The sequence below is a fragment of the Symphalangus syndactylus genome, chromosome 12, assembly GCF_028878055.3.
Source record: "Symphalangus syndactylus isolate Jambi chromosome 12, NHGRI_mSymSyn1-v2.1_pri, whole genome shotgun sequence".
NCBI lineage: Eukaryota > Metazoa > Chordata > Mammalia > Primates > Hylobatidae > Symphalangus > Symphalangus syndactylus.
In genome coordinates this window covers 106941791-106959492 of record NC_072441.2, presented here as the reverse complement: position 1 = coordinate 106959492, position 17702 = coordinate 106941791, and positions in this window count along the sequence as shown.

Below are 17702 nucleotides of genomic sequence, written 5' to 3'. Positions count from 1 at the left end.
TTAAGAGAAAATCATTTTAAAAATGAGTTATATTTTAGGCCTTTTTTCTCAAAATGAGTTTCATAAATTGATATGGTTATTAGCATAGGAATTTCAATAATAGGAACAAAGAAACCAAAAGAAAATGTGTGTGTGTGTATGTATACAATTACCTGGCATTCCAACTTCAACATGTTTAAAAATATTTCAGTAAAAAATGTTAGATTTATTTTAAGGTAGTTTGTAAGATATTTATTAGGTTTATTTGTAGGCCTTGCACACTAAGTTAAGCAACACTATCATAAAATAAATTATTTAATAATGAAACAGAAACTCAAAGCTTCATATTATAATTAAATAAACTCTAAAGTATCTAGTAACTTCAACTGTATCCCTAAAATAACATCAGGTCTACAGTGTGTATCAACTTGTCCAGAGAAAACGCAACAATGAAAGAAAGAAAGAGATATCTATTTTTTCATAAAAGATCAACACACTTTGTCCAATTTTTTTGTCCAACTGCTATCAAGTGGGCCAACGCTAATGGCAAATAAAAGAGCTGCCATTCAACATGCATTCTAGTAGTGAATATTAACTGACTACTCTGTGAAAGCAGTGTTCGTTGAACAAATAAAAGAATCTTTGCCTGCGTGACGCTTATATTTTGGTCACTTTACATTTTACTGGAGGAAACGTGAAGAATAGAATACCAGCAATATTAACAACATCATCCCACTAGAAGGTCTCCAGTGACTGATACTTTCAGACTCATGTCAATGACCCTATATGATCTTTATATTCCAAGGAGCATGGCAATGGATTTTAACATTTCCAAATTAAAAGGTAATGGTAAAGTAATGATAACCAACACAAAAATGACTCCCTGGAAACGACAGCAACTCATTTCAAATGGCTTTGGAATGCCATTAGGACAGTACCTTTTTCTTTGTAATGCAAAAGTCTCACAATCCAGAGAGCAGGTCTTGTGAATTTTGTGAATTTTGATGAGAGGTAAGGCATTACAGAAAGACCCAAAAGTCATGCTCCAGATTCCGGCAATATAGCTAGTAGGACAGACACAGAGTACATAGTTTTACTACTGATCACAGTGATTTAGAGATTGGAACCCATAGTTCTGTGAGATCAGGCATCACTTCAAGATAAATTTACATTTTTAATAAATGCAAACTTTGGCTCAGCTAAACAAGGTACCTTGGGCTATATTAACTGTAGATAGATAAATTTGGCGTAATTAACCCTTGCACAGTCTAAACATACCATGTGCCAAAAATGATGTAAAGCACTGAATATGTGAGATAAAGTATGATGAATTCCATTGACAAATACAGGCAATAGCTTCCATTTAATTGAGAAGAAACCGTATACCTAGCACAAGTCTTTTTCTGTGCATTAACTTTTCATAATGCAACTATATGAAGTATATAGTATAAAATAGTATATGAAACTATTTTATATATAAATAAAGGTGTTTCCAAAGGTTAAGAAAGGGCACGGTGAGAGTGAGAAGCACAGTCTGGGTGGGCAGGACAATCTAGTTGTCTATCTGTGCTTTCAACTCCAATAAACATCATCTCCCACACCACGGCATCTAACTCAGAGTCACATTTCAATTGCCAGCAAATGGAAGCCTCATAAACCCAAAATGTGAACGGCAATGAAGTTCATAGAGCACGCTTTGAGTGCACAGAGCATCTTTGCAAACATTATCTTTTTTTATTACACTTTATGTTTTAGGGTACATGTGCACAACGTGGAGGTTTGTTACAGATGTATACATGTGCCATGTAGGTGTGCTGCACCCATTAACTCATCATTTAACATTAGGTATATCTCCTATTGCTATCCCTTCCCCTCCCCCCAAACATTATCTTTTAAGACTTTCACAATCACGCCATGAGATTATTCCCATATCAAAAAGTAGGAAATGAAAGCCTGGAAAGAAGTTATATTGACATTAAACTGCTCTCAAACCCAAGTGTACAAATGATTCTTCTTGCAAAGAAATTCATATTCTACACAAAGTTCTATTTCAAAATGAATTCTGGAATTCAATTAAACACTCATCTGGAAAACGAGAGCTTAAGTGGAAATTCCTCACTGGTATTCAAGCAAATAAATTAAATAATGATATTAAACCTACATCTAATCTCTTATTATTACATATTCAAAGTTTGCTATACAGCTACCACTAAGTTATACATTTCCAGTGACACAAACCATAAAATGAATTTGTTTCTATTGGTACTAGCAAAAAAAAAAAAAAACCTGCGTAGACAGCAAAAGGGTCAATCTACTAATTTATCTTCTAATAACTTTCCACCCAGGAGCATTCGTCCCTCTCATTAGACAGTTGTTCTATGCTTCTTTTTTTCACATTCTAATTGCCTCACCTGAACCAAAAAAAGAATGTGGATCTAGGATCAATACCTTTTGAAAAGTCATTTATTTCATTATATTATTTTTTCATATATCTGCATTATTGCATAGAATACCTGATTGGTCTTATGCTAAGTTTTTCATGTAACATTACCTCTGCAAGATGTTAATAAGTATCCTTCCAAAAATGTTTGAAAAATCTTGGGTAAAATATATTACGTAAGTTCCTGTTTTATAGTTTTCCAAGAGTTTTACTATCCTTGGCCAATGACAAAATTCAAAGCAGAGATACAGTACACAACTTTTGTAAAACTTACCTATTTTTCTTATAAGACTGTGGCTTTGTTTTGTTTTGTTTTGAACTTCTTTTCTGTGATGTGACATGAGACTGTGTGTTGAGTTAGGGGTGGGGACATACATTAACAGAGGTTTAGGAACTGCTTTGCTAAAGCAAGTTTGAGGAGAAAATGGGGAGACTAATACAAGATTTTCCTTTAAGCAGTGGGAGTTGAAGGGGTAGGTGGTTTTTGGAGAAAGAAGAGACCCATTCATGGCACAGGCTTCTTTATGTTTCTGCTCTGTGTGATACTTAATGAGGATACAGACATTCACTTCCTCTATTTCCCACCCCTGGCCGGGGGTAACCCAAAGGTACCTGATAAAGACACAGCCTTATAGCTGTATCAAGTATCCCTGAGTGTGTTAGGACTGGAGAGGCCTAAGGAATAAAAAACATACATGCATTAAATGGAACAAATACAGAGAAGAAGAAAACTCAGACATGGTACATTAATTGTGTACCTTTCCTTACAACCCAGCACATCACAGGGTACATGACCTGCTTCCTTTTGACCTGCTTCCTTTATGTTCACTGCATGAACAGGGAAGGGGGTTGGGGTACACGTGGGAGATAATTGTGTTTACTATGTACCTGGTATTAATACATCTATAGAGACAATTGGAATGACTATACTGGAGAAACAGCAAGAGAAGAACTGAAAAGGCTAAAACAAATACTTGGTTCTCTAAAAAATACTCCAAAGGATTTCTCATGTCTGACAAATTACATTTTAGTCTAATAGTAATAAGTGACCAAAACTAAGGTGATTTGATAAATATCATAAGGTATTTTACTGTGAAATTGATATCTATACGTATTGCTTATAAAGCTCAGTAATCTGTTCTTGAATTGAGAAATTACTGAGACAACATCAAAAGCTGTCATTTTTGTTTCTATGTTGTCGTTGTTATTGTTTGTGAGGTCAGAGCTTCTAAACTTTATGACTGTTTGAAAGGGGCCTATATAGACCTTGCCTGAATATTAAGTCATGTGAAATGATAAAAAGCTTTCTGATTTATTGGGTTAGACAAAGAAAAAATTGAGAAATTGAGCATCATTAAAATTAAAGACTTTTGTTATTAAAACTGTGCTTAGAATGAAAACAAAAGCCACAGGTTGGGAGAAAATTTTTTCAAAACATATTCAAAACATTTTCAAAACATATCAGATAAATTACTGGTATTTAAAGTATACAGAGAACTCGAAAATAAGAAAGAAAACAACTCATTTAAAAAATAGTCCAAAGGTCTAAATACAGCTGTCAAATGGGGATTTTGAAGTTACTAGTCATGTATCATTAGGGAACTGCAAGTCACAGCAACCGTGAGATATTATTACATGACTATTAAAATGACCAATATCCAAAAGTCTGATGATACCAAAAGCTGGCAAATGTGAGGAGAAACAGGAACTTTTATTCATTGCTTGTGAGAATGCAGAATAGTACAGCTACTTTGGCAGTCAGTTTGGCAGTTTCTTATAAAACTAAACATACTCCTACCACACAACCCAGCAATTACATTCCCGGTATTTACTTAAAGGATTTGAAAACTTACATGCACACAAAAGCCTTCTTCCCATGAATGTTACAGGAGCCTTATTCATGATCACTAAAATCGAAATGTCCTTCAGGAAGTGAATGGAAAAATAAACTGTGGTATATCCAGGCAATGGAATAGTATTCTGTCAAGCTACAGAAGACACACAGGAACCTTTAAATGCATATTGCCAAGTGAAAGAAGCCAGTCTGAAAAGTCTACATACCGTATGATTCAACTACATGACCTTCTGGAGAAAGCAAAACTATGGAGACAGTAAAGAGATCAGTGGCTATTAGGGATTTGGAGGAGATTTGTGCAGTCTAAACATGTCATGTGCCAACAATGACGTAAAGATATGTGAGATAAAGTATGACGAATTCTATTGACAAACACATGCAATGGCTTCCATTTAACTGAGAAGAAACCATATACCTAGCACAAGTCTTTTTCTGTGCATTAACTTTTTGTAATACAACTATATGAAGTTATAGCCTATTTTATATATGAATAAAAGCATTTCCAAAGGTTAAGAAAGGGCACAGTGAGAGTGAGAAGCACAGTCTGGGTAGGCAGGTCAATCTAGTTTTCTATCTGTGCTTTAAACTGCTATAACCATCAACTCAATCTACTAATTTATCTTCTACATAAATTAGTAGAGGAAACGATGAACGGATGGAGCAAGGAAGAATTTTAGGAGAGTGAATCCATTATTCTGTATGACACTGTAATGAGGATTATTTGTCATTACACATTTGACAAAACCTATAGAATTCATAAGACAAGGAGTAAACTCTAATACAAACTACATACTTTAGTCAATAGTAATGTACCAATATTGACTCATCAACTATAACAAATGTACCACACTATTGCAAGATGTTAAAAATCGGGGAAATTGGGGTAGAGGCTGAGGATGACGTGTGAATGCTTATTCACTTCTTTCTACAAACCTAAAATTGCTTTTAAAGAGTCAATAAGAATTAAAACAAGGCAGGGTTTTCATGCAATGGAAAAAAACACACAACTTTAGTAAGTGACTCATAATTATGCTTATGCCACTTTGCTAGATTACACTTCATTAATAAATATAGTTTCATTCTTTATGTTATAAAGCAGAATAAAGTCAGATATCTAGAGAAATTGATTTTAATGATTAGAGTAAAAGCATTTTCACCTCCAACGTCAGAATGAGTTCTTCAGAATCAGTCCATTTTATAGTTAAATCAATCATTGATTTTAAAAAAATATTGAGAAAAACTTTAACTTCACTTTTTCCATCAAACTCAATGTCATGACAGCATTGTCATTTCAATCTAGGATTAAAACCTATTTCTGGACCCAGTGGACTTACTGTGATAGATTCTGAAAATGTCAGACGTTAAAGTCCAGTCTTTGATCTGCTGTCCTCTGCAGTTATCAAAAGGTCAGTTTATCCTGCTTCTTTTCTCTCTTTTTCATATATCTTGCACTTCAGCTTAATATTAGTATTAAGCTAAATTTCTTATTTTATTTTGATTGATAAAGGAAAACAGATTGTTTCAATACAGTTACTGAGAATAAGCAGCAAAACGTACTTATAAAGTACACAAGAGAGCTATAAGATAAAAATTTGTTCAAAAAAAGATTTGGAAATTTTTATTGCATGAATGTTCAAATGGAAAGGAAAACTTTCTGGATTCTTTTTCCACCACACAGGAGTAGCAGCACTAAAGTAGTGAATAATGTCCGTTCAATTGGTAGTTTTCATGTATTTCTGATATCAGAAATGGACTGTTAGTAACTAGTTTTAAAAGCAGAGCATTTTTGTGCATGGCATTCCCCTGAATTCCAAAGCCCAAACTTAACTTAGGCTAATTTCTCTCTGCTGGGAGCCCCATTAATTTCTCATAGATAACATTTCATATATATGCGGCATTCTGATGATGTAAAGGAATTCACACCTTATGGGCCTACAAGCCAAATTTAATCAATGGCTTGCTTCATATGGCTGAGAGCTAAAAATTGTTTTGGCATTTTGGAAGTGTTTAAAGAAGGAGAAGGAAGGGGAGAAGAAGAATGAGTAGATGAAGGAGAGACAGAGACTACATATGGCCAGCAAAGCCTATAATATTTACTGTCTAGTTCTTTACACAAAGAACTTTTCCAATCTTGAACAAAACACACACATTTTCGTTATGCCAAAAAAGGACTACAATAAGTCTTCACTTAACATCATTGACAGGTGCTTGAAAACTGGTCATAGGTATATATATTTATGGTCACGTGATGTTTTGATACACGCATACGGAGGGATAAATTGGGGATGGTTAATTGGTACAAAAATACAGTCAGCGAAACCCATTTTACCATAGGTTGACATCAAAAGAGTTCAGCTTCTATGGCTTTTGGTAACTAAAACGTCAACAAACTTGTAAATAAAGATCAAAACACTTCTAATATTAAATGCTGAAATAAATTTCAGCTATTCATACGTTTAAGATTAATAAAAGCTAGTAAAATCATTATTTACCTACTTATTTCAGTTTAGGGTTGCAGTTGACCGCAGCCTATCCTGTCAGCTCAGGACGCAATGTGGGAACCAGCCCTGGACAGGGTGCCGTCGCATTGCAGGTGCACTCACACATACCCACGGTTACTCAGACTGGGACCACATAGACACGTCAATCAACCTCACATGCACAGCCTTGGGAAGTGAGAGGAAACTGGAGCATCCAGAGAATATCAATGCAGACATGGGGAGAATACATAAGCTCTACACAGACAGTGAACCCCAATTGGAATCAATTTGTTTTTTCTCATCAACATCATAATGAAATGACATTGAATGAAACGTCGTTATTCAAAGACCTGTTGTACTCAGTTCTAAACATTTCAGAATTAAGAGATCTACACACATCCTCTTCTATATAATGGAGTGGGTCTCTTAAAATTTCCTGGCAACATACTCTTAGCCTGCCTAGGAAACACTTTAGAATACAACTGCATTATAATAAATTTTCATATTCTATTCATATCTTCATATTTCTCCCTCTACTTATTAAGGTATAGTCTTGTATATGTAATCCTTCAGTTCCTGAACAAGGTGAACATATGATCTCATGATGTGTGTTTTAATTTCTTAACTTTGTTGAGATTTGGGAATGTGAGGATGATGGAAAGGAAAGAAAGGAATTCAGCAGCTATAAAAGAAATCTGACCTTTAATTTTTTTATTGAATTTGTTTCTTGTTTTATTTTTCCTTCCTTTGCACAAATGAGAACTTCTAGTTTTACAAAGGGTACCATCAACTTTAGGACAAAAATTTGTATTTGTGGCATAACACAAGTTGGAGACACAATGATTTAGAGATTGCATATCAATTTTATCAAATAAATGTGATAAAGTAGGTGATATGCACACACACACACATTTGTAGTGACAAAACCATTGACACAGATACCCAGATGGCACTTAATGTACTTTCAGCCTTAAATTCTTTCTCAAGGACAAGCCATTTGTTTGCAAATGATTTAGCATTCAAAAATGATTAAACACGGGAAAAAATGCATTGCACATAAAGTTCAGATTACAAGTGAATTAAAGTCACACTAATATAACTATAATTTATAATGAATTCAAATGGCTTTCAGAAGGGTCATCTGTGGAAGGTGAAGAGCAATCTGAATTTATTTTTCTGGTAACTGGTCACAGCAATGTTTTCTAGACTAGTGAGTGAGTGCTCATACAGCACCATGTGTGTTCAACAACACATAAAGTTGGATGACAAAATCTACTTTAGTGAGAAGGTAGCTATTTCCAGGGGCACCAATAGTAATGTCAGTTTTGAGTCTTGGGTTTGCTTTTGTTTGTTTACAAGGCGATGAAATGTTTAAGGAAAAAATAAATTCTACCAATCCATGTTGAGTGAACATTTCAATCCTTGTAAAGACCAAAGTCAGCTGCCACCATGCCATGCAAACCTTATAGTACATGACATGTTAAATCGGTAACCTCGAAAGGGACTTCTGAGAAGCTATGAGTAAAAGGCACATACAAAATGCCTCTGAGATGAATTCACAAATGAAATGGAAAAGGATAACTGTGTACATCCAAGAAGAATAGTAATTAACAGAAAACAAGAACACTTCTAAATTGAAAGAATCCCTAAAGTAAAAGAAGACCAAAGAAAAAGAAATAAAGATGAGAAGTGAAATGAGGCGGAAATGGTGAGCGACAAGGAGATACACTGAGAAAAAAAGTAGCTAAAGTTAGTGTGTTATTATTTCAGCAAAATTAAGTATATCAATACTGAGAAATATGACTTGAAATAGATTCAGTACCTCAAGCAGAAACATAAACAAATAACATCTGGGTTTTTCTTTTGATAACCAGTATTTTAAATACAAAAATCTAAAAATTTTGTCTTTGTGTAAGAGTTACACATTTATCATACCAATCAATAACAAAAAGGCGCTATAAATACTGTATGGAAATAAATGTCCTAACAGATGGTAACCAGACATCAGTCTTCACCGGTAAGGATTAGATTTGAAGGTGTTTGCAGATAATTAAAACTTGTTTTTATAACATAACTTAGCAGCTAAGTAGTATAATGAAAATGGGATATTCAAATTATAAGATATAAAATATTAAAGATAGAAGAACATGTTTATTTTTTCAATATAAATATTGTTACAGCTCAGAGAAACAGTATGAAATCTCAGGGCTCATGAAAGGCCACATTCTAGAGATAGTGATTGACAGGTATGGTAATTCCCCTACAGCGTGGTGCCTGTTGTCATGGAGTAGCATGTCTCCTACAGGGTACTACCAGCAGGTTCATGTAGGAAGAGCCAATAGTCCATGTGAGAAACCCCGGAAGGCTAAAGATAGAAGGAAATATTTGTGCCACGTTGAAGAGCAAGTTCACCAGGTGAATTGGCATGTGGCTAGGGTACAACTTCCCATACATATATAAATAATGAAACACACAAAAAATTATCAGAAAAGTATTTTATTATTATTAGAGTCACGATTAGCACTCTCCTCATCAGGAGAGTTTTAGGTTTTTTTCTAGCCCTACTCTATACTTTTTAAACACAGTCTCCAAGTTTCAAAATAAAAGTTTCTTATTTTTAATTCAAATCTCAATTAAAATAAAACAAAAACCGAAAATGTAGAAGTTCCTTATTTTGACCATCTATATATCATACACAACAAAAAGACTGATAAAATTCCACTAAACACAACAGCTAGATCCGTATTCCCGTTACTGCTTAAGCCCATTCCAATAAGGATTTTATACCAAATCTGCCCTTGCCAAGGCTACCTGGGGCCTTCATTTTATTATTTGCAATGGACAATTTTAACTTCACATCCATGTTGGCTTCCTTACATCCTAGATGCACATACAGCCAGATTTTTTCCATCAGATGTGATTTGATCCTCCAAATTCGGAATGCCTTGATGACCTCCTCTTTATCTAAAGATCACTTTAAAAAGCCTGAAGTATTTGGCTCTTCCCTAAATCTTTGGCCAGATGTAATGTCATCCTCCCATTGGCTTTCTTTGTCCAAACTACATTAGCCTTATCTCAGATCTTCAAACAAGTTATATTTCCTGCCTAAGATCTTTCTATGAGTGAGTGAAAGGTGTGACGAAGATAGTTCCTCTTTGCCCCCAAAGGTTTCATTGATCACGCTGATAATGAATTTACTGTTATTTTAATCTCTTACTGTTATACTCAGGCTTAAATTCTCTACCCTACACACTTCAGTTGACATAATTTTAATTTCCACTGTGATGCTTCTCTCTCTTCTGTCAACACTCTCTCCTCACAGGGTTTCATCCAGATCAGGAGTCAGTAACATTTTTGACAAAGAGCCAGATAGTAAATATTGCAGGCTTTGTGTTGCCAAGAGGCAAATTTATGGAACTTTCCCTGCTGAAAAATTTCCCTGTATTTTACATTTTAGACTTATAAATGCCACACGTACTTATAACTCATGAGCCATACAAAAATAGGTGGCAGACCAGATCTGGCTCATGGGCTATAATAGTTTTCCAACCCCTCACCTAGATTCATGACTTTAGGCATGCTCTATAGGCTACGATGATCTAACTCACATCTCTAGCCAAGTCAACTTCTCAGTGCCTACTTGATGTCTCCACTTGGATTCTAACTAGCGTCTTAATTTAAGATTAAAAAATGTAAAATCAATCACACATACGCACCTACCCACACCTCTGTCACTTGCAAACTGCCTCATGTCATCAAGACTTTGCCATATCACTAAAAGTGACCATAATCCCCCATGTCCCTAAATCCAAATACCTTGATATAATTCTTGCTCAGTAAATTCAATCATCTTCAAATCAACTTCCAATCTCAACTGATTTTCTCCAACTTTATTGCTACACTCATAATCCCAACTACCATCATCCTTCAACTGGACAGGTGCAATAGTCAGCTAAATGAACCCCCTTCCTTCACTACTGTACCCTTCCACAATAGTACACCCTCCTAAGAGCTAACCTCATCGTATCACACATCCATCATAGACTTTTCAATGTAGTTAATTTATATTCACATTTTGATATAAGATCTAGATTTGGTCCCTGAGAACACTCATGTAATCTCTCTCCATGCTCTTCCTTCATGGACATTCCAGCCAAACCGGCCTTCTTTTCTTTGTAAGAAACTATCAAGCTCTCTTTTTAAATTACAGAATCTTTATATCTGCCCTTCTTTCTGCTCAGAGCACCCCAGATCTTCAAAGTACCTTCCTCTTTGTCTTCACTCAACTCTCAAATGAAATATTACCTCCTCAGAGAGAAAAATGCTCTGAAATACCTACAGCCAGATCAGTGCCTTCCTCCTTGACAGTTTTACTCAGCCATGTTATCACATGTAATCTTCTTCGTAGTAGTGTACTTTATAGCCCTTCACACCATTGCTTTTTTTAGGTATTTGTATGTCTTCCTCCTCTTTCCCTCCTCACTACAGTATAGCCAATTGTGTCTTTGCCTTCTTCACTGCTATATCCCCTAGTGCCTGGTAGGCTTTCTATAAACAGCCATTTATTGACTTATTGACTACATGTATATGCTAATCCTTTTTACTAATTGTTGTTACACTATAAATTTCTCTTCTCCCTCTCTTCGCTTCCCTCTTCTCATGTCCCTTGATGCTTCCTACTCAATATTAACATGGACATCATTTTGTGTCTTCAGCATTTCTCTTTTCATTATATTATGATAGGTTAATTTTCCTAAGAAAACACTATTTTGACAAAAGCAAAGCATTAAAGTAAAGCAGCATAGGATCAATTTTTTCCTATTGAAAAGGAAACACCATCTTTCCGAGAAGACAATTCCACCAGGAAACAAAAAAAACACACACATTTCCGGTAAGTCCTAGTTCCCAAGACTTGAAGCCAGTATGTTTTTCCACTTTCAAGTATCCTTGACTGTAGAGATAAAAGGTATCCACTTAGAGATATTAACTCATTACCACTGCCTAAATTTGGTTTCCAGAAACACAACTTAATATGACATCAATGGATGTGATAATCATTTGAAAGTAGCTTTATCAAAATCATCCAACAGAACAAGTTACTTTCCTAATTAGCATCCTCGGTTAAATACCTAAATCTGATGAATAATAAGTTATGCATTATGCTAAATTGCATTGGCTCACTATCTTAGAATGCTTTCAAACTAATTAAAAATGAGATATTCAGTGATGAGAAACATAAAAAGATAAAAACCTATTTCAATCAGTTTAAATTAGAATTTAACATTTCTTCAATACGCTCTTTTGTAGTCAATTGCAAGAGTAATAAAGCAAAATTATTGAGTCTATAATAGTGACCGTTCAAAATTCATAGTGAATTATTAAAAAGAAAACTAAGGTCCCTGCCAACTTTCCACCTCACTTCAAAGCATAGCCAAGGTCATTACAACAGCAAGTAAAAGACTCCACACAATTCCCACTTCTTCGCCTCTATACTGTTACTTCTGGAATCTTCTACTGCTCCAAATTGTGTGTTTGCTCCAGACTCAGCAGTTCTCACCACCTTGTTCTTCCAATTGCCATCTTCTCTGTGCGGCCTTTCTTGACTACCCAGTTAAAAATTATCCTATCAAAATTATCTGATCCCCATCCAGGATTACTTTTCACCATCTAACTTACGATACTTTGCATATTTATGTGGCTCATTGTCTGTTATCTGTCTCCCTAAGTTAGAATGCGAGCTTCATGATGGCAGAGTTTTGGTCAATTTCCTTCACTCAATAATTCCTGACCCAAAGTAAACACTTCATAAGTATTTTTTGAATATACTAATATATAGTCCGAATTATCAAGGAACTTATAAATAAATAAAGACACAACCCAGCATATAGTGCAGCTTGAGAAATGTTGATAGTGTGGTACAGGAGGAGGTATGTAAACTATGAGAAGCAACAGTTAAATAAGAAGCAATCCAGAAAGACACACAGTGTGGGTGACATCTGAGTTAAAGGACAGAAGGTAAGAAGATAACCAGATGGAGAAAAGAGAGGAAGATCTTACAAACAAGCATCAGAAGTTACCATAAGAAAAGCAAGTACAAAATCATCAGAAGAAAAACAATTGCATCCCAGTTATTACCACAAACACAATTAACTATGAAAACCCAGAACAGTTCATGCTTTGATAATGCTAAAGTTGATACGTAGATTAAGATGTGATATAACAATCTGCAAATCTTAGTTTTCAGAAAACCTTTTTAGGCAAGATATGATGATTTAAGGAAGAAAAGTTGCTGATGGATGAGGCATGTTGTCCCTTAAAGACAAACACTATGAAGACTGCGTACAGCCTTTATAATGGAAAGGTGCCACGTTTTTTCTTTTTTAAGTCCTTGGAATCTCAGTTGGCAACTTTGAAATTCATGTGTAATTCATGAGTTTTTTAAAAGAAATGTAATAAGTAACACAAGTGATTCTAGAGCTTGTCTTTAGGCTGAGGTAGATATTGGCATTATAAATTGAAGTGCTAGAAAGGAACAATAAGAATTAAGAATAAGCAGTAATTTCTGCCAAGATCTGTGGCACCCAGTCTCACACATAAGGCTTTTTGGAATCTCTTGGTTTCCAAGGTTCAGGCTCTCATACTTTAGTTTGTACATAAAGGACTTAAGTTATTCTTAAAGCACAGTTTTAGCACTTCACACCAGGAGATGGTTATGAGACTGATCACAGGATAAAGTGAAATAGGATGTGTGCCTACTTGTAGAAGGAACCTCGTTCCTTTTGCCATTCTATTCCTACTTTTCTGGCAGGAAAGTCCTAGAAAAAATTTCATATACAGATTAATTTTAAACAATTTACATTATATTTTACTATTAATAGCTTCTAGAATATCTTAGCTTAGGCTGGCCCTGGTGGCTCACACTTGAAATCCCAGAATTTTGGGAGGCTGAAGTGGGCGGATCAACTGAAGTCAGGAGTTTGAGACTAGCCTAGCCAACATGGTCAAACCTAGTCTCTACTAAAAATCCAAAAATTAGCCGGGTGTGGTGATGCGTACCTGTAATCCCAGCTACACAGGAGGCTGAGGCAGGAGAACCATTGAGCCTGGGAGGTGGAGGCCGCAGTGAACCAAGATTGTGTCACTGCACTCCAGCCTGGGCAACAGAGCAAGACTCTGTCTCACAAAAACAAAAAACAAACAAACAAAAAAAGAGTATCTTAGCTTATATATTTCTCACATCTGATCCTACCACTTTACTTCTTTTTTCCTGTTTATACCAATTATTTCTATTCCTCTTTACATATAGGCAGAAAGATAAGACTAAAATGTGTCATAGACAATGACATCTAGTAAATTGACGTATTCTTCATGTTTAATTCCACAACAGATTTCAAATACAACCAAAATCTCCAAATAAAATCTTAATTCTAAATTGAGTGCTTGTACAGTCTTCAAATATGTTCAAATAGAACATCAAAGCTCAATAAAAATAGTTATATCACTTGGGATGGTGTTTAAAATATTTTTTCCTAAATAAATTCAGCTTCAGAGGATGAGAAAACCTTCGTTAGGAGATGTTTTAAAGAACAAATTAAGTTAAATGTGAAGGAAATCATACTTTATTTTGTTGAATAGTAAGATTTTTTTGTTGCTATTGTGAATTAATGCCATCCAAATATTGAGTGATGTAATTCAATTTAGTAAAAGAAAAAAGTCTAAATTATCAACTTCTTTCCTTATAAAAATGAAATATGCTATAACTTGCATTTTTTCCATGGCAATGACCCTGATGATCAGAGAGGTTAAAACCTAAAAACATTTAAAATCATCTAATCTAAATTATAAAAAAGAAATCCCTTTCTTCAGAAAAAATAATTTTTTAAGGAAGCACTCATAAACAAATCTCTACTAGTAGATATACAGCATACACATCTCTTACTATCTCCCATGCAGACTGCATAAAAAGGCGTGCTGGCTACTTTTAAGAAAACAACATTCAGATGTCTGGAAAGTATCTGAAATGCATGATTAATCTACACAGATAATTTTCTCAAGAAACCAAATTTTGAAGACAAGTAATTCAAAAGTCTATTGTCTATAAAGTAAATCCGCTGGTATACTTAAACTGCTGTAATCCTTTCTCTGTTTACCTTATAGTGTGCACCTCTCAAGCTATGGGAATGCATGTCTTCTCTAAGAAGAGCTGACTTCTTTTGTAGGAAAAAGCTGTTGGAAATGACTGTTAGGATTTCAAATGTTTGGGAGTGTGTATTCATGTGGGTTTTACGTGTTGAATATTTGCATTTGTAATTTTAAGATGCTTAAATCAGAAACTAAAATGACCTATGCAACATAACTCTGCCATAGGATAAATTAAATTCAATTAAATGTTCCCATACAAATTATTATCTACCACAATGTAAAAATATTTATATATCACAAAGATGTAAGAAACACTGACTTCTATTATACAGCAGAGTTCAATTTCACTACTACTTAGCTTGATATTTTAAGGTCATGTCTCTTGGAATACACATTCAATATTCATTGCCAAACGTCTGAGCTCACCTCTCTTGAAGCAATATTCAATTATCAAAGGAAAATAATTTACCAAGCAACCTCACAAAACACAAACTCTAGGTAGCATCAAGGTTTTTCAAAGTGATTATTCCTTACTGGTCGAGATCCTAAGATATTAAAACTCATAGATCACATGATCTGAGATTTTCTAATTGAAAAGCTGTAGCTGTAAACCTTTCATTCAAAGTCGGATACTACTTTCAGCTGTCAAAAGAATTATGCAATCACTTAAACTTCTGGAATGAAAGAGAAAATGAAGGGAACAATAAAAGTAACTGAAATGCACTGAGAAATGAACATAAGGAACCAAATGGAGGCAAAGACAGAGAGAGAGAGAGAGAGGGCTGTTTATCTAACCTTCCCTTCTTGAGTGGGTTTTCTCTGATATCTCTAGAGAACAATTGGATGTGTAACAATGAAATACAAAACACAAGATACTGTCTTCGTATAATTACTTGTAATGATTCCAAGATGGCATAATTTGAGAACTTGCTAAATAGGACAACAAAGTGATCTGCTTTTCCAAAATTTTGCCCCTTAGCTTATATATTATTTCATGGTGAAGATCAATAAAACTGAAAATTGGAATTGCCAGATATTATCAGATTTTATTTTTTGAATGCTTAACAGCTGACCCAAAATCTGGTCATAAAAATGGAAGTTAAATTAAATTGTCCTCAAAATTTAAGTTTGCTACATTTGTAAGAACCACTTGCTTCTTCAAAATCTCAAACTTTCTCATATCTAGCAGCAAATTGAAATTAGGAATTTAAGCATGTAAATTCATCATGGAAACCAAATTGATTAAAATTTTCTGTGTATGCATGATAATGTTTAAAATTTTTGCTACATTTAAACCCTAAGTTAGTTACAAAAACCCTAAAATTATGCTTGTTTAAAAACTTGGGCTAACTTGCTTTTGAAAACATACTGACATATTCGTTCCATTCTTCTTATAATTATTTTTTTGTCACTCCCAAGCAGCACACCATTGTATATATCCCCAAAACGGCACTTCTTTGTTAAAGCCATTAGGACAGAAATATTTTTGAGCCAGATGCAATGGCTCATGCCTGTAATGTCAGTACTTTGGGAGGCCTAGGTTAGAGGACTGCTTGAGGATAGGAGTTTGTGACCTGCCTGGGCAACATAGCAAGACCCAGTCTTTACAAATGAAATGAAAATAAAATATAAAATAAACTGGCTGGACAAAGTAGTGCACACCTGTGGTCATAGCTACCAGGAGGCTGAGATGAGAGGACCATATGAACCCAGGAGTTTGGGGCTGAGAATGAGCTATGACTGCACCACTGCACTTCAGCCAGAACTATGGGTTGGTGAGTTAGAAATAAGTTCTCAGTTCTGAATATAATAACTGCTCCTGGCACTCCCCAGAATGAGCTGGGTTTTCTTTTGCCTCTCTATAGTCCCTCTTCCTCAGGAAATACCCCCATGGTTCTGCCCGCTGTGCTATTAATTACACCAATGCTTATTATATGTCAGTTCAGTTTTATCTAGATTCTCCCAAAGTCAGTGCTGAACTTAGTTGTTTGAAAATGTATATATTGTAATAGTTACCAAAAAGACCAAATACAGCTAGATATTTATGCTATTTGTTTTATTTCCATCGTAGGTATATTTCCTTTTAAAATTCATATATATCTTTCTCTAAGGATTGTCTCCGTTTTCAGATGTTAAGCACTTTCTCATGCACACACCACCTAAGCAGCAAAGACAGAGTCCACGTCAGGGAATGTCACATTCAGGATAAGTACCTATTATTCTGTAACTCAGAAGTAGGAAAATGGATGTCCTCAAGCAGATGCTTTTCTTGACAGATACAAAAATTTGACAAGGATCACTGACTGACTTCCAACCCACCATTCATCACTTTTATCTTATTTTGACCCTAAGGGTCCCAGAGGGATAATGGCACTACATTCCTATTTAGAATTCAGATTTCAGATTGCATTTCTTATATCATTGTTTATAAGTAGTGGTTGCACACAGTCGCGATAATACTGTGACATTAATCTACATTCCTCGTTAAATCGATTTTTGTCTTCCGTTTTTGAGCTTAGCTACAATTTCTCACACGGTTTCTCTAGGAAGATTCCTCAATGACTGAAACATTTAGAACATGGTCGATTCATAAATACGACACTGGGATTCCCCAATGACTGAAACATTTTGAACATGGTCCATTCATAAATACGACACTGGGATTCCCCAATGACTGAAACATTTAGAACATGGTCCACTCATAAATACGACACTGGGATTCCCCAATGACTGAAACATTTAGAACATGGTCCATTCATAAATACGACACTGGGATTCCCCAATGACTGAAACTTTTAGAACATGG